Here is a 17,287-nt window from a genome sequence, read left to right on the forward strand (position 1 = left end):
CAGCAGCTCATCAAATGCGACCTTCTGCCCCACTGCCCTGTCACTTCTGGAAGCCTCGGTCTTGTCACTGCCAACTGCACTCCCTTGCACACGTCTGGTCACCAATCCTAGGAGCTCTTCCTTGGAAATTTCTTCCTCTCCTGGCTCTCCCTGTGGCAGCCCTCCCTCATGGGCTTGCAGCTTTCAAGGGGGCAAGGTTCTCCCCATCTCCCCCACACCCCCCGCCCAAGTTGCCTGGGTCACTTATGTCTCCTCTGTCAGATGCAGGTTCCTTCCCACCCATCTGGAGGTCATCAAGTACTTTGTGGTTAACCTGAGCCCCTTCACTTTGGTACCTGATGTCTTTTCCATTGTCTGGGCCCACCCCAGCTTCCAGTGTGAGTCCCATGCCCCAGGCAGCCTCTGCCCCCTCCACCCCCCATTCCCATGCTGGCCCTCCTCCGCCCATCTTTTTCTAAATCCACCATCTGCACAAGAGTCGTTCCCACTTCCTCCAAAAGGGCTCCCTGAGCACTGCTGCCTCCTTTCTGTTCTCACGTTGCAGCTCCCTTCACAGGTGCTGTGACCCGTTTTAAAAAATTAACTTATTGGAGAGAGCGTGAAAGCGAGTGGGAGTGCTCCCATTTGCTGGTTCACTTCCCCAGCGCCTGCAACAGCTGGGGCTGGTCCCAGGTGAAGCCAGGAGTCTGGAACTCAATCCAGGTCTCCCGCTTCCGGCAGGGACCCAAGTACCTGAGCCATCACCTGCTGCCTCCCAGAGTGCATTAGCAGGGAGCAGAGCCCGGGACAGGAATCCAGGCACTCCAGTATGGGATGGGGACGTCCCAAGCAGAATTCCAACTGCGGCATCAAAACCCTGCCCCTTCTTATCTCGCCCCATTCCCCCGCTCCCACTCCCCTCAGGGAATCTGCACAACTCGGGTGGGAGGCGAGTATCCTCTTTATTCGCAGCATCCGCCGGAATGGGCCTTTAATCCCAGCCCCAGGACCATCAGCTGCAGGGCCGTAGGCAGCCACAGGCGATGTGGCCACTACAACCCTACACCTCCCCACCACATCGAGGCATAGCAGGTGCTCAGTAAGTAGGCGAAGGTCTGCTGTGGTAGAAGAAAAGAGTTACGCCTTAAGTTTCGGATTGGCTGAGGAGAAAAGGCAGCAAAGAGGGGTAAGGGGAGACCCGAGCGCCGGGCTGTGGGGGCGCGGGGTAGGGAAGGCTTCCCGGAGGCGGAGGCTTTGCAGAGGCCAGGCTGGGAGGAGGCAAATGCCGGGGGATGGCGGCCGGGAGGTGGGAGGACATTCCGATGTGGGGAAGGGTGAGGACAAAGCCCAGTGAGAGGCTTAGAGCCCGGCGCAGGACGGAGGGAGGCACGCCCGGGTCCGAGAGACAGTGCAGGGGTCGCCCAGGGGTGCCCAGGGACATTGGCCCAGCGGCGCGTCCCGCGGCTCTCGGGCGGGCGCGATCCGGCCCCTGCCCCTCCTCCTGCGAGGGCGGGCGGCGGCCGCTGCGGGGCGGGGCGCGGGCTGGTCCGGCCTCCTGGCGGCGCCTCGGCCCCTGCACTCCGGCCAAGGTCTGCTGGCTGCGGCGGGCGCGGGACGCGGGACGCGGGAGGCGGCGGCCGTGGTGAGCGAGCCCCGATCGGGAGCGGGACGGGTGTGCGCTGGGAGGTGCCGTCCGGGGCTTGGGGATCCCCAGGGGCTCCGGCTCCGCCAGGTGCGCAGCTCTCAGCCCGCGCGTCCGCCCTCACGCCCGGCGCAGAGCCGTGCAGGGCGCCAGGCTCCCGGGTGCTGGGGCTGGGAGTTGCGCTCCTGGCTCCGGTGCCGCGCCCTGCAGGGCAGACGCGCGGAACAGTGGGTGGCGATTCCTGGGGAACAGGCGTCCCGGCCAGGGAGGGTGGAGGGTCTCCAGGAGCCCGTTTAGTGCAGAGGGCTTCGCCCCTTCTGGACCCTTGAGTTCGAGCGACAGCTGGGAGCGACCCACACGGAGCACTGCGGTCCCTGCTGTGTCCCCAGTACCTCGGCGTGCTCGTCCGGACCGTCCCTCGGGAAGAAGGGGCTGTGGCCGCCCCCTGGCCCTGGCCCGCCACTCCTCGGTCCCGACGTGTCGTCCCCCGTAGCCCTCCAGCCGCTTACGGCACACGTCGGGCTTTCCAAGGAACTTTTCCGAGTCGCTTCAGGGCTGGCCTGTGGCAGGTGCTGGGCTGTCTTGTCGCAGTTGGGTTCTCAGGGTTTGGAAAACTTCGGGCGTGTTTCCCTTCACCCCCACCCCCGGGAGAGCGCCCCGCAGCCGGCGCTGCTGCCGCTGCACCAAACGTGCTGAGAATCCTCCCAGCCGCGTTAGCTCCTAAACTTGCCGGTACATCTGGACAGTTTAAAAAAAGAACAAAACAACCCCTCAGCCAGCACTGGTACCTGGGATCCCTCCCAGAGAGCCGCGATCCTGTGGGGCTGGGGCGCAGCCTGGGCAGTGGGCATTCTCAACGCTTCCCAGCTGGTTGTAGCTGGTGCTCTGGGGGTGGCTCCCACAAGCCACTTTTTGAACCACTAAGTTGTAGCTCTCAGCTCAAGCCCTTCTGTGACCCGCCTCTTAGCCACAGAGCCTGTGGGTCTGAGGTCTCCCTAGCCTTACACCACAAATAATACTTTTTTTTTTTTTTTAATGTTCCGCTTTGTTTTTCTCTCGCTGTTTACAGTAAACATTGCCTGGGCATTTCTGCCCAGGAGGGAGGGGTGTAGGCCTCAAAGTCCTTGCAGAGCTCAAGGTTACAACTCAGGGTTGTCCCATTTAGGGCAAAGCCGTGGGACGCTTGGACTTGTCATCTTTGCACAGGACTTCAGATGGGAAGGAGAGATACTGCAGGAACCGCTCTGCGCAAATGCGGCGCGTTTTCCTTCGGGAAGCCACGCTAAGCAGATGGTTCAGGTCGTGCGGTTGACGTTTGTGTGAGCGCGTGTGCGATTGTGGGCAGGACGTCATGTGGTCAAGCCCTGCAGACATAGTGCAGTGTATGTTTCTTGTTGATAGAATGGTGTGGGTTAAGGAGCGGGCGCCTTCAGTAGAATAATGGCATGTCCGACAAGACACTTTGGCCACCTGTCGACAGGTCTGAAAAACTTTAGGGAACTAGAGCAAAGGAAAAATTGAACATATGTTTATATTGAGTACTTGGTCACATACAGTTTATCAGTGGAGCATATTTTCAGTATCCTTGTTAATGAGACAAAAGTCGCCTGAGATCTTGGCTAAATCAGTATTGTAACCAAGTGTGACTTTTATTTATTCATTTATTTGGAAGTCAGAGTTACACAGAGGAGAGGCAGAGAGAGAAAGAGGTCTTCCATCCGATGGTTCACTCCCCAATTGGCCGCAATGGCCAGAGCTTCCCCAATCCGAAGCCAGGAGCCAGGAGCTTCTTCTGGGTCTCCCACATGGGTGCAGGAGCCCAAGGACTTGGGCCATCTTCTACTGCTTTCCCAGGCCATAACAGAGAACTGGATCGGAATTGGATTAGCCGGGACTCGAACCAGCACCCATATGGGATGCTGGCACTGAAGGCGGCAGCTTTACCCTCTATGCCACAGTGCCAGCCCCATGACTTTTTTTTTTAAGATTTATTTATTTGAGAGGCAGAGTTACAGAGACAGAGAGAGAGAGAAAGAGGGAGGGGGGAGGGGGAGAGAGGGAGAGGGAGAGGGAAAGGGAGAGGGAGGGAGACAGCACGATCTTCCATCCCCTAGTTCACTCCCTAAATGGCCACAATGGCCAGGGCTGGGCCAATCTGAAGCCAGGAGCCAGGAGCTTCTTCTAGGACTCCCATGTGGCTTCAGGGGCCCAAGCATTTGGGCCATCTGCTGCTGCTTTTCCCAGGCCATACCAGAGAGCTGGATCGGAAGAGGAGTAGCCAGGACTGAAAATATTGTCCACATGGGACTCTGGTGCCATAGGCAGAGGCTTAATCTGCTGTGCCATAGTGCTGCCCTCCAAGTATGACGTTTGTATTGGACTCCCACCTAGATGTTGCCACCTGGCAAAAATCAGTGGATTTCACTTCCTCCACGTGTGTTTTATGAGCTGTGGGTGACATTCTTTCAAGAATTCCCTTCAGAGGGCAAAGAACATGTGGGTTCATTTGTAGCGCCTCATGTGAGTTGCCTATTCAGTTTGGAAAATAAAAAAAATACATAGCTTTTGCCCACTTGTATTTCTCTTTTCCCTTCCTTTCGCTATCGTGCTGGCTGCTGTCCTTGTTTGCACTTGCTGGGAGTGTGACCACCCTGGGAGCCCTCATTGTCTGGGCCCTGGTTGGAGAGTGGACATTAGGAGGAGTGCATGGCGTGTCCCAGGGTGGTCCCTGGCCTGAGGCCGGCCTGCCTCCCTTTCTTCCTTCCTTCCTTCCTGCCTTCCTGCCTTCCTGCCTTCCTTCCTTCTACCAGGTTGGCAAAATGAAACCATGTCACTCAGCAGGTGTGCTTGTAACTTGCAAGTCTTGTTACAGTTTAGGAGAGAAATGTTTCTCTGCGGATGCTGTTGAGCTATTGGCATCAGAAAATCTGCACCTAACCGCAGTAGTTGCATGGTGATGTAGGACTACAGTCTGCTCCTCCCAGAGAAAGGAGTATGTGAATGTGGACCTAAACAGAGTTAGTGAAATAGTTCTCACGTTGGGGTAACAGTTCTACTATGCTAAAGTGATCAGGAGAAAGGAAGAGGAGTAATGTACGAGGAGCATTTAGTGAACGGTTTCTTCATTTAGGGAAGACATACACAGTGCTCACCTGTGGTTTGTGTTTAGAATGGACTGCTTGTCCTGGCAGGTGGGCTAAGCCGTTCCAGTCCTGGTTGTTCTGCTTCAGATCTGGCTTCCTGCTAATGCCTCCAGGGAGGTAGAGGAGGATGGCTCAAGTGCTTGGGTCCCCGCCACCCACGTGGGAGACCTGGATGGAGTTCTGGGCTCCTGGGTTGGGCTTGCCCCAGCCTAGGCCATTGTAGGCATTTCGGGAGTGAAGCAGGGGGTTGGAAGATCTCTCTCAGTTTCTCTATTTCTGTCTCTGTCTCTTTCTCTTATTCTACCTTTCAAGTAGATGAAAATAAACAAACAATACAAGAAAGAACAGACTATCCTATTGGCTTCCTTCTTCAAGTTAGTTTGCTTGGACTGATGGGTGAAGGATGGCTAAAGAAATTCAATAGACTCCTTAGCTTTTTTTTTTTTTTTTTTTTTCTCCCGCTGAAAGTCGTTTATCTAAGAGACACCATAGACCTTTTAAAAAATCCAGCTGATTTTATGCTTTCCCTTTCTTTTCCTCTTCGGATCCTGGTGCTAAAGGGCAGTGAAATGGCCAAGAGGTTGGCATCAGAGGAGAAAAACAAAGTTCAAGGGGAAATGACCACTGGGTGATTTTCCCCGAATGACCAAGCACTTACTTTATTCTCTGGCACATGATGTTGCTGTTATCATGATGTTGCTGTTATCAAGAGACAAATTATGATCCGAAAACCCTGGAGATGGAAAGGGGAAAAAAGAGGGAGGGGATTTGTTGGGAGCAGAACCGGGATTGAGTGGCAAGTGGCTGTCACGTAGCGGATACTTACTGGAATTTTCAAACACCCCAGTTCCAGATCCTTTTACCTTCTTTCTTCATGTGCCCTCCTCTGTCCCCCATACTAATGTCCCTGGGAGAGAGAAGGTTTCATCCTAAATTCACAGCAAGGGTGGTTGTTGTTTCAATTCTTTTAAAAATATTTATTATTTTATTGAGTCAGAGAGAGATCCTGTCCCATGGCTTACTCCCCTAATGTCTGCAACAGCTGGGACTGGGTCTAGGCTAGGCTGAAGCTGGGAGCTGGGAACTCCATCCGGGTCTCCCACATGGGTGGCAGGGACCTGCTGCCTCCCTGGGTGCACATTAGCAGGAAGCTGGATCCAAAATGCAGATGGAGTTCAAACGCAGCCAGTCTGCTGTGGCTTGCGGGTGGCATTTTAACTGCTGCGGTGCCAAACACCTGTGTCTGTTCTTCCAGTTCTTAATTCATTAAGAAAACAGATACTTGGGAAGCCCCTAACTACTTCGGAAAACTCTTCCCCATGGAATTTTTGTGAAACAGGGAACAATCCCTGCCCTCAGGAGCCTGAAGTTGGGTGTGGATGTGAACTATGGGCAGTAAGCTGGGGACGCTTAGAATCAAGATAAGCACAGAGAACTGTGGGCTGCCATGTGGAACTTGTCACACTGGTAGATTCTGCATCAATTCAGCAGACACAAGAAATACTTTAGTTGGGTTTAGAGTTTATTTTATTAGGTCCCGAAAACATGCATTTATATTAAAATATTTATTTATTTATTTGAAAGGCAGAGTTAAAGAAAGGGAGAGAGAGGGAGAGAGAGACCTTTCATCTGCTGGTTCATTTGGCAAATGGCCCTAATGGTCAGGGCTTGGCCAGTTGGAAGCCAGGATCTCCTTCTGGGTCTCTCACATGGGTGGCAGGGACTGCCTTCCCAGGTGCATTAGAAGTGGAGCAGCTGGGATTTGAACTGGTGCTGCAATATGGGATGCCTGTTTTGCAAGTAGCAGTTTAACACACTCTACCACAACACCAGGCGCCTCCATGTTTCATTTTTTTAAAGGCTTATTTATTTATTTGAAAGGCAGAGTTACAGAGAGGCAGAGGCAGAGAGAGAGAGAGAGAGAGAGAGAGAGAGAGAGAGAGAGAGAGAGAGAAAGGTCTTCCATCCACTGGTTCACTCCCAAATGGCCGCAAGGGCTGGAGTTGGGCCAATTCAAACCAGGAGCCAGGAGCTTCTTCTGGGTGTCCCACATGGGTGCATCTTCCACTGCTTTCCCAGTCCATAGCAGAGAACTGGATCGGAAGTGGAGCAGCTGGGACTCAAACCGGCACTCATATGGGATGCCGGCACTGCAGGCAGCAGCTTTACCTGCTACACCACAGCACTGGCCCCCATGTTTCTTTTTCTTTTTCTTTTTAAGATTTTATTTATTTATTTTACAGGTAGAGTTACAGACAGTGAGAGAGAGAGAGAGAGACAGAGATAAAGGTCTTCCTTCTGTTGGTTCACTCCCTAAATGGCTGCAATGGCCAGAACTGCACCAATCTGAAGCCAGGAGCCAGGTGCCTCTTCCCAGTCTCCCATGCGGGTGCAGGGGCCCAAGCACTTGGACCATCTTCTGCCTCCTGGGCCATAGCAGAGAACTGGACTGGAAGAGGAGCAGCTGGGACTAGAACTGGTGCCCATATGAGATGCTGGCGCCGCAGGCGGAGGATTAACCTTGTACGCCACGGTGCCACCCACTCCCCATGTTTCATTTTTAAAAAGACTTTTAAATTTAAATTTTTAAACTTATCTATGTATTTGAGAAGAAAGGAGGGAGAAAGTGTGAGAGTGCTGGTTGATTACCTAAATGCCTGCAACTGTGTGGTCTGGGTTAGGCCGAAGCTGGGAACTTGGAACTCAATCCAAGTTTCCAGTGTGGATGGCAGGGACCCAATCAGTTGAGCCATCACCACTGCCTCCCAGGGTGTGCACCAGCAAAAGCAGGAGGAGGCAGGAACCAGAGCCAGGGATTGAACCCAGGCACACCGATTTGGGATGCAAGGCTAAATGCCTGGCCTATACAGCAAATTTTGAATGACTGATCATGGATGCTTTTCTGACCGGAGGTACCGATCATGCAGAGGGAGGCGGTGGCGAGTGAAGAAACAGAAGGCCTGATTCTGGCAGCTGCATTTTGCTTAAGAAATCTGGGGAACAGGGCTTGTGCCTGGGTTGGGAGCTCGTGGTGCACGTGGCCGAGCCCACGTGGGGCATGGTGACCGCAGAGTGACTCGGTTAGTGGCCATGCCCGGGGCATCAGAGCTGGGGGGAGAGTGCCAGCATGGCGGTAAAGGAGCAGCCGCCGGGCTTAGAGCGAGCAGTTTCATTTGAGTCGGCGACTCTGGGGAGTGGGTGCACATTCCTCTTCACACCGTGGCGACTTGAGCTCAGGTTTCCTCTGCCGGATTGAAAACTGGGCTTCAAACTGCTTTTCCTTGGGGAGGTGGTTTCCACACAGTTGACCCATGGGGCTGACAACCTCCCGGTTGTAGGGACAGTTACTGTTTGCCCATTGACTGCCTTCCAAGTGCCAGGCCGGATGCTTAGTGCTCGCCTTGCTGCGAGCACTCACATTCCTGGCGCTGAGGCCCAGACCTTGTGGAGGTTCAGAGTGGCTGGTAATGGCAAGGGTCGCGGTTCTAGAGTGCGTGGGTCAGCCTGAATACAAAGCCGTTCCCGTGAGTTCTTAGTCCTCGTGAGCAGAGCGGATTAAGAAATTGTATTTTTAGTGCCCCTCTCTTTGCTGTCAACCATGCTAGATGAGGGGCGACAGGAGACGAAGACCACTGCACCATTTGATCCCAAGGGAGAGAGGGCAGGGTCTGGCGCTATGGCATAGCGGTAAAGCTGCCGCCTGCAGTGCCAACATCTCATATGGGCACCAGTTTGAGTCCTGGCTGCTCCACTTCTGATCCAGCTCTCTACTATGGCCTAGAAGCCCTCTTTCTCTGTCTTTGCCTCTGCCTTTCTGTAGCTCTGCCTTTCAAATAAATAAATACTTTTTTTTTTTTTTCAAGAGGGCAGATTAGGTTGTTCAGAAAGACTCGAAATAGGTCCCAAGTCCTAGGTTAGAGAGACATTATCTCTACGTTTCTTCAAATTCAGCCAACCCCAGAGTTTCTAGAGATAATTGGGTATTGGGTAAAAGATTGAAAACAAAATTCAGTGTTGGACAACGTGGATTGGAACAAAGCTGTGCACGTCCAAGTCCTGTTTATGTGGTGCTCGTTACCAGAGCAAAACTGCGCTCCGTATCGCGAGGGCCTACAGTGGAGATGGGTTTACGCCAGGTGTAGTGAGTGAGTGTGCATCCCTGCAGTGGGCTTTGCCTCAACCTTTCCAGGGATCTGAGTGAAGGGTCGTCTTGGAGTCGGAGGGTTTAGGATTAGAGCACAGGGCATTTGCTGTGAACATGGAATGTTCCTGCAGCCTGGCTGGCAGCCTCTTTGCTGGGCAGAGTTTACTCCCTGCTGCCCAGTCACAGGGATTTTCTGCTGGCCTTAGTTAAGTATGTAGTCGGTCAGGTCTTTGATTTGTAATTTTTTTTAAAGATTTATTTATTTATTTGAAAGGCAGAGTTCCAGAGAGGCAGAAGCAGAGAGAGAGAGAGAGAGAGAGAGAGAGGTCTTCCATATGCTGGCTTACTCCCCAGATGGCCACAATGGCCCCAGCTGTGCTGATCCGAAGCCAGGAGCTAGTTCTTCCAGGTCTCCAACACGGGTGCAGGACTTGGACCATCTTCTGCTGCTTTCCAGGCCGTAGCAGAGAGCTGGATCAGAAGTGGAGCAGCTGGGACTTGAACCAGTGCCCATATGGGACACCAGCACTGCAGGTGGCGGCTTTACCCACTACACCACAGTGCGGGCCCCAATTTGTAATATTTTTAATTGAAAAAAAATTTATTTACTTGGTATGGATGGTGTGGTACAATGTGTTAAGTTGCCACTGCATCCCGTATTGGAATGCCTAGGATTGAGTCCCGGCTCCTGCTTCTGATTCAGCTTCCTGCTAATGTTCCTGGGATGCAGCAGGTGATGGCACAAATATCTGTGTTCTGGCTACCTGTGTGGGAGACGTGCATGGAGTTCCTGGCTCCTGGCTTTGGCCTGGCTCAGCCCTGGCTGTTTTGGGCATTTGGGGAATGAGCCAGCAGATGGAAGATCTCTTTCTGTCTCTCTCTCTTTCTGTCTCTCTGCTTTCCAAAATAAACAAATAGGTCTTAAAATAACTTCTATTTAATAAGCAGAGGGACAGAGTACTCCCAGTTGCTGGTTTCTCCCTCCAGTGACCCATAAAAGCTGGGAACGGGGCTCAGGTGGGAGCTGAGAACTCAATCCAGGGCTCTCAGTGGGAGGCAGGGACCCAAATTCCTGAACTGTCACCTGCTGCCTTCCAGGGTCTGTGTTAGCAGGAAGCTGGAGTCAGGAGTTGAACTGGGAATTGAACCCAGGTACTCTGATATGGGACATGGATGTCTTAACCACTAGGCTAAATGCTCACCCCTGACTTATAGTTCTTTAGGTCTATAAACTCCCTCTATTAGTAATAATCTGACCCCTTTATTTATTTATTTATTTATTTATTTATTTTGTTAGAGGATTCAAGCAAGATGATCATGATTTTCTAGTTTCAGCCTCAGAATTTCTCTTTCTTCTTACCACTTCCCTTAGTTGGTTTTTTTTTAAATTTTTTTTTATTTTTATTTTTTTTTAGACAGGCAGAGTGGACAGTGAGAGAGAGAGACAGGGAGAAAGGTCTTCCTTTATTGTTGGTTCACCCTCCAATGGCTGCTGCGGCCGGCGCACCGCGCTGATCCGATGGCAGGAGCCAGGTGCTTCTCTTGGTCTCCCATGGGGTGCAGGGCCCAAGCACTTGGGCCATCCTCCACTGCACTCCTGGGCCACAGCAGAGAGCTGGCCTGGAAGAGGAGCAACCGGGACAGAATCTGGTGCCCCGACTAGGACTAGAACCTGGTGTGCTGGCGCCGCATGCCGAGGATTAGCCTATTGAGCCGTGGTGCCGGCCTCCCTTAGTTTTTTATCCATATAAAAGGGTACTTCAAGAAGTTTGTGGAGGGGCCAGTGCTGTGGCATAGTGGCTAAAGCCGCTCCCTGCAGTGCCAGCTTCCCATATGGGCACCAGTTCAAGTCCTGGCTGCTCCTCTTCCAATCCAGCTCTCTGCTATGCCCTGGGAAAGCAGTGGAAGATGGCCCAAGCGCTTGGGCCCTGCACTGGCATGGGAGACCTAGAAGAAGCTCCTGGCTCTTGGCTTTGTATCAGCCCAGGTCCAGCCATTGCAGCCATTTGTGGAGTGAACCAGTGAATGGAAGACCCTTTTCTTTCTCTCTCTGCCTCTGTCTCTCTATAAGTCTGCCTTTCAAATAAATAAATAAATAGTTAGAAAATTTTGTGGAAAAATGGAATGGAAAAAAAATAAGATTAACTTGGTACAAAAAAACCTTTGAAATGCATGTAAATTTTTCCCCAACCCTCATTTTCCAATAACTTTTGGAAGACCCACTTCTCTGCATGGATTTCAAAATTTTTGCACCAAAATAAACTCATCTTCTAATTTTGTTTCCCCACGAATTTTTGAAGTTTCCATGTATCCCCTGAGCTAATGTATATTTTTGAACTGCATTGTAGCTATATCAATAGCTCTACAAAAATAGGCTCCCTTTTCTACCACCTTTGCCTAAGTCGTTCTGATCTCTTAATTAGAAACAGTGACTTAGAATAACAGTCACACAACAACAGCTGAAAAGTTGACTCCCTGTCTGCTTGCCCTAATCAAGAATCAAAACCCTGGAAAATTTACTTGAGTGGTGATAACTGTGAAAGCCTTAGGAGGCGGAGGGGCCCTGATAGAGAAAGAATGGAGGGAGAGAGATAAGAGAGCAGGAAGAGTTTGCTAAGGGACTGCCAGCTGGCCTTGGCCAAACTTCAGTTTTCTTTTACTTGTATGAGTTTCAGATACACTCACAGGTTTGGGGCTTAAGTCCCTTTGTTCCAGCTGTGGCACAGCCCTACCTGTTCCTCCTGCCCTGGCCACCTGCAAGCTTTGGGGAGTGGGAGGGTAAGAATGAGGGAGGGGGTAGGGAAGAGGGAAAAGGTAGGGCGAGGGGAGTGCAAGATTAGACCCAGCTGATAGTGGGTTCTCCTGGTCTGGCCTGCTCAAGGGAGTTTCAAGGGAGGGTCGCCTGCCAGGAGACCTGCCCAAGCCAGGGGATCTCATCAGAATAGCAATTCTCCTCCAGCTTCTCCCTGCAACCCTGTCCTCAGAGCTTTTATTATGGCAACTCTCTACAGCATAGGTAGAGCAGAAACCCATTATACAGGTGAGGGAAGCAAGGCTGTGGGAAATGAGGCAACCTGTGCAGCTGCCAAGCGATGGGCTCCGGGATGGAAGCCCTGCTCACCCAGTTCTGAGCTGTGCCTCCCTCAACTGTGCTGGCTCGCTCTTCGTTCTCCTAAGGTACCTGCTCATTCCTTTCTCCAACACTGGCTGCTTGTACTTGTCTTTGTCTTAATAGTAAGAACACCATCAGTGACCTCTGTTGTTGTGTCTGGCTACAAAGGGGCTACATACAGTGACTGACCTGTATCTTTATGCCTGTGTCTAGCAGAAAATAAATGTTGAATAAAGCTTTGTGGCAGGAAGAATATGATAGCCTTTTGAAATTTGGCATTGTGGGGTCTCGTGGGTCTCTACTAGCCACAGTGATTTCAAAACAGAAAAACAGACCAGTGCTAAGAACGGTGAGAGTGTATGGGGAATGCGTCACAAAACAGAGAATTCTTGATAGAAGCTTTGGGGCTGGTGCTGTGGTGCAGCTGGGTAAGCTGCTGCTTGCCATACCAGCATCCCATTTTGGAAGGCCGATTTGAATCCTGGCTGCTCTGCTTCTGATCCAGCTCTAGGCTAGTGTGCCTGGGAAATTAGCAGATGACAACCCAAGTGTGTCGGCCCCTGCCACCCAAGTTCTGGGCTCCTGGCTTTGGCCTGGCTGTTGTGGCCATTTAGGGAGTGAACAAGTAGATGCAGGGTTTTTTCCTCCCTGTCCCTCCCTCTCTCTATTCTTTTGTCTTTTTCAAGCAAAAACACAAAAACAAACAAACAAACAAACCTAAAAAAAAGCATAATCCTTTGAAAAATGCCTTTTACGTCCTCATGACCATTTTTTTTTTTGCTTATGTTTATTTATTATTCCAAGGGCATCCCTGCACCCAGTTTGCAGATTATTTTGTGGGTAAAGGAGGCCCTTCAGGATTCCAGGCCTTGTTGAGGGCTGCTCTTGACATTCTATTTTCTTTTGAGTTGAGGACCCAACACTGGGTGGGGTTCAAGCCCACCATCCCTAGGAACACTAGGGTGTGAGGCACAGTTGACCATTTAAACATGTGAGCCGGCAGGCAGCCCAGTTCTTTGGTCTCCAAGGGAGCTTGGCTGCAGGATGCTCAAGTCTCTTATATGTGGCCGGTGCTCTGGCATAACAGGTAAAGCCACTGCCTGCAGTGCTGGCATCCCATATGAGAGCCAGCTCAAGTCCCAGCTGCTCCACTTCCGATCCAGCTCCCTGTTAATGTGCCTGGGAAAGCAGTGGAGGGTGGCCCAAATGCTTGGACCCCTGCAACCACGTGGGAGACCCAGATGAAGCTCCTGGCTTTTGTCTGGCCTAGCCCTGGCTGTTGCAGCCATTTGGGGAGTGAACCAGTGGATACAGGACCTCTCTCTGTTTCTCCCTGTCTGTAACTCTGCCTTTTAAATAAATAAATAAATCTTAAAAAAAAAAAAAAGTCTCTTATATCCCATGGCCTAGTCTTCGAGCCACCTCTGCCGTCCTCCTGTGCACTTGAGATGCTCTCCAGATGCTTGACCCAGGGCAGTGCAGATGTATGTAGCTGTTACACTGTATTGTTTAGGGAGTAATGACAAGAAAGGGACGTCTGTACATGTTTAGTAAGACGCAGTGTTTTCTGAGTAGGTTTGAGCTGTGGTTGGCTGAATCCAGATGCAGAACTCTGGGAGTGGAGGGCCCTCTGTATACCTTCTTTGCCCTGTGTCCTAATTGCTCCTAGGGACTGACCTACCAGGCGTGGACACACTGCTTGCTCATCCCAGAAGGTGTGAGCCTGAGCGGTTCCTTTTCCAGTTCGGATGGTTTCCCGTCTGTGAAAGAGGTGCAGGCCTCCCATCCCCACCAGGGCCATCTGACAATATCTGGAGACTCTCTTGGTGGTTTGTGACCGGGGCAGGTGGTGGGTGGAGGCCATCGATGCAGCTGAACATCCTACAGCTCACAGGACGACCCCCACAGTCAGAATGGCTGCCCGCTCTGTCCGTGTGCCGGGGCTCAGTCCTCAGGGCAGGTGGAAGCCGAGTCGCAGTAGCTCTCTTTAGCAGCGCCGATCGGAGGGAGCTGTGGGGAGCAACACGGAGCCCTCCTTTCTTGGGCAGGGTGCAAGGAAGGGGAGTTCACCTTTCTGGAGGCCTGGGGTTGCCCCACAGGTGCCCCTGAAGTGGGAAGAACCAGTTTACTCTCTCTTAAGGGTTCCTTAACTCCCTTTGTAATTGCTTGCATATTTACATATAAATAACCATGCAGCAGGCAGTGAAACTCCTAAACAGCTCCCCCAGAGTTCCGCCCAGCCCACAGATGGTCCGACCCTGTCTGTGGAAGGCACCAGGTGGGTGGGGCCTGGGGCTGGCTGCAGACCTCAGGGGCTTTTCAGGTGAGGAAGGTCGGTCTGCTCTCGGGAAGTTAGCTGCGTGCACCCGAAGCGGCTGCCATGTGATTCCTCAGGTGTGCCTTTAGAAGGTGTTTGTCCGGGGCCAAGTTCACAGTCAAGCCTACTCAAAAATGACTAGGTGCAGGCTTTGTGGTGCATTGGTGAAACTGCCACTCGAAATGCTGGTGTCCCATTTTCAAGTGCAGGTTTCAAGTTCGATTCCTGGCTGCTCCCCTAAGATCCAGTTCCCTGCTAATGCACCCGGCGAGGCAGTGGAAGGTGGCCCAAGTGCTTGGGTCCTTGCCCCACAGGTGAGAGGCCCAAGTGGAGTTTTGGGCTCCTGGCGTTGGCCTGGCTAAGCCTCACCTCAGCTGTTACAGGCAGTTGAGGAGTGAACCAGTGGATGGAAGATGTCTTTCCCTCTCTGGCACTCTGCCTTTTAAAGAAATAGGTTTAAAAACAAAAAAAGATTAGAACTCAGTAGTTGAAGAACATCCATGTTTGGGGAGCCATGGTGAGCCTGAGCGGGGATGGGACTGTGATCTCCCTGCCCCGCCTCTAAGTTCAGGCTTTCTGGTCTTTGTTGGGTGACCCTGGACAAGTATCTTGACCTTTACCGCGCTGGGGTTTCGTTGGCTGTGAAGTGAGGGTAACAATGACAGCAGTGACCCTCGGCTGAAGAGTCTTGTCCCTGCCCAGGGCACCGCGACGCTGGCCGCTTCGTGGTAGGTGAGTTGTTAGAATCGGATCTGACTTTGGCCCGTGGCTTGGGGGTTGTCAGATGGGGCAGGGAGTGCCCTGGCTTTAGGAGCTGAAAAAGGATCTTTCTGGGGTTCTTAGTTTTTCTTTTTGGGTGGTGGTGGTGGTGGGGGTTCCATTGTAACCGGTGTGAATGTCCGTGGAGTTTGGCGGCTTTACGCGTGTTGGGTAGCCACCATCACTGCCTACCTCCGAAAGGTTTTACGTCCTCGGCAGTGGAAACCCTGTGCGGGTGAAGCCCCTGCAGGTTCCTCCACACGCCCGGCTTCCTGCCCCCCGAATTTGCCTTGCTTCTGCAGACCAGCCTGCTCCGGGGAGTTCGCCCTGGGTGGGTTCCACCTCTCTCCATCATGCAGGGCTCTCGGGGTTCAGGAGCCGCGCGGTGGAGTACTGCTTCCTCCCTTGCTACCTGGCCTCATTTTGTGGAGCACCCCAACCTGGGCTTCCTCAGGCCTGCCCCCCAAAGTTGTGCCCCTGGTTTTAAGCTTTCAAAAGTCTTCCTTCACTTATTTGGATTCTTTGGGGGCCAGCCTTATTTTTTTTTCCACTTTCCCCCATCCAAGGGAGTGCTGGTCATGGCCCTCGAAATGAGTGTGGGAATGGAGCCCTCTTGCCCGAGTCTCTGGGCTGAGGAATTAGCAGCAGGAGCTCACCCTGGGGGGCCCCTGAGCTGTGCCCCGGTTCCCCAGGACCGGGTGGCAGGTTTTAAAAACAAGTGTCTGAACCTTTAGGCAAAAGTGGGTTTTTGTTTGTCTGGTGTTGGTTTTCATTTTTGTTTCTTCCTCTTGGGATTTTCCTTTTGCATTTTGCATCGCGATGGTTACTGTTGTAGGCCACAGGCATGACAGGCAATGAACAGGCGAGAACCAGTGGGAAAGTATTCAAAAACTCCTGTGTTCGCTAACAGGTTTCTGAATGTATCGCTGTGGTCCACGGAGAAGACTGCACAGGGTAGCAAGGAGATGCTATATCAGCTACCGCAGCCGTAAAACAAAGTTGCTGTCTCTCTGGACTTTAAAATTGTTCCTATGCAGCTTATTTTATTTTTGTTGAATCAAATAAACAAGAGGGTTTTTCCATGGATAAAAAAAAAAAAAAAAAAAAAAAAAAAAAAAAAAAAACAAGTGTCTGGAAAACACCCACCAGGCTCCTTTTATTCCTTGGTTTAAAAGCTTCCCGCAAGGAGAAGTGGCCCTCAATTAAGTCGTTTAATAAAAACCTCCCTCGGTTTTAAAGCATTCTTGGGAAGTGTTTACATTTAACGCCACTTCGGGCTGCTACAAGGCGAGCTGTGGAGTGAGTGATCCTTACCCTGTGACTTTAATGATATCCTTTGCTTTAGATTTCCAGGTAGGGGCCTGGCCAGCTTTGTAGCTTGTCATTGACCCAGGCTGGCAGTTGGGGGTGGGGAGGGACTGTCTCAGCTCCAGGTCCTCCCCCTCCGCAGCCCCTGGTAGAAGATTTGGAGAGGCCGGAGGTGCATAGAGATGTACAGGCAGCTCCTTGCAGGGCCTGGGGACTGAACGGAGTGGAGGCTTCCCTGCCTGGGATGGGCAGCTGTTCACTTCCCTTCCTCCCCACCCTGCCCCCGCCGTCTGACCTTATTAACCGGGCGGAAGGCTGCTGTAGACGAGATTGGGGCAGCTGGAGGAGGCTGACTTTCCTGCTCGGGTCCAGGAAAGGTGAGTAGGCTTTGCCGCGGGAAGCTGCTTCAGCTTCCGGCAAACGTGAGGATTTCCATCCAGGAGCCTCCTGGGCAAAGCAGTGTCTCCCAGTACAGGAAGTTCTTGGGTGGTCTTGGCTTTGTGCTGCTCTCCTGTGCTGGGCCTGGGGGGCGGACAGAAGGGTGAGGGAATCTGGAGTTGCTGGCACAGGGTAGGGTTTGGTGGGTTCCTGGGGGTCTGGCCATAAAGAGCCGGACCCTGGCTCTGGACTGTCCAGGCCGGAATCCTGGCCCCCAGGGTTGTGTTGTGTGAGTTCCTGAGTGCCCGCTGCGTGGGGCAGTGTGGAGAGCGGGAGCTGTGCACTGCTGTGCTCTGCTCACCACCGGGCCCTTCACTTCGGCCAGTTCCCAGCTAGGATGGATCGCAGAAAGGCTGCCGGTTCCCCTGCTAGGCAGGTGCGTGCGCTCCATGGGACAGGGTGATGTCGCCGGCCCCCCCAAGAAAACGTGGCTTGCAGATGGAGA

At 52.4% G+C, this 17,287-nt stretch overlaps 1 protein-coding gene across 2 annotated transcripts in view; it reads left to right on the forward strand.

Moving 5' to 3' along the window:
* The first annotated feature begins 1,547 nt into the window (after positions 1-1,547).
* The window catches only part of CGNL1 (cingulin like 1), a 176,369-nt gene continuing 160,629 nt past the window's right edge, over positions 1,548-17,287 (forward strand). Inside the window, exon 1 of one of the 2 annotated variants that reach the window (XM_062205997.1) lies at positions 1,548-1,621. The gene's annotated coding sequence lies outside the window, so the exon portion shown is untranslated. The remainder of the gene's footprint in view (positions 1,622-17,287) is intronic. The other variant, XM_062205998.1, reaches the window with a different exon arrangement.

Source organism: Lepus europaeus, chromosome 11, assembly GCF_033115175.1.
Source record: "Lepus europaeus isolate LE1 chromosome 11, mLepTim1.pri, whole genome shotgun sequence".
NCBI classification, from domain to species: domain Eukaryota; kingdom Metazoa; phylum Chordata; class Mammalia; order Lagomorpha; family Leporidae; genus Lepus; species Lepus europaeus.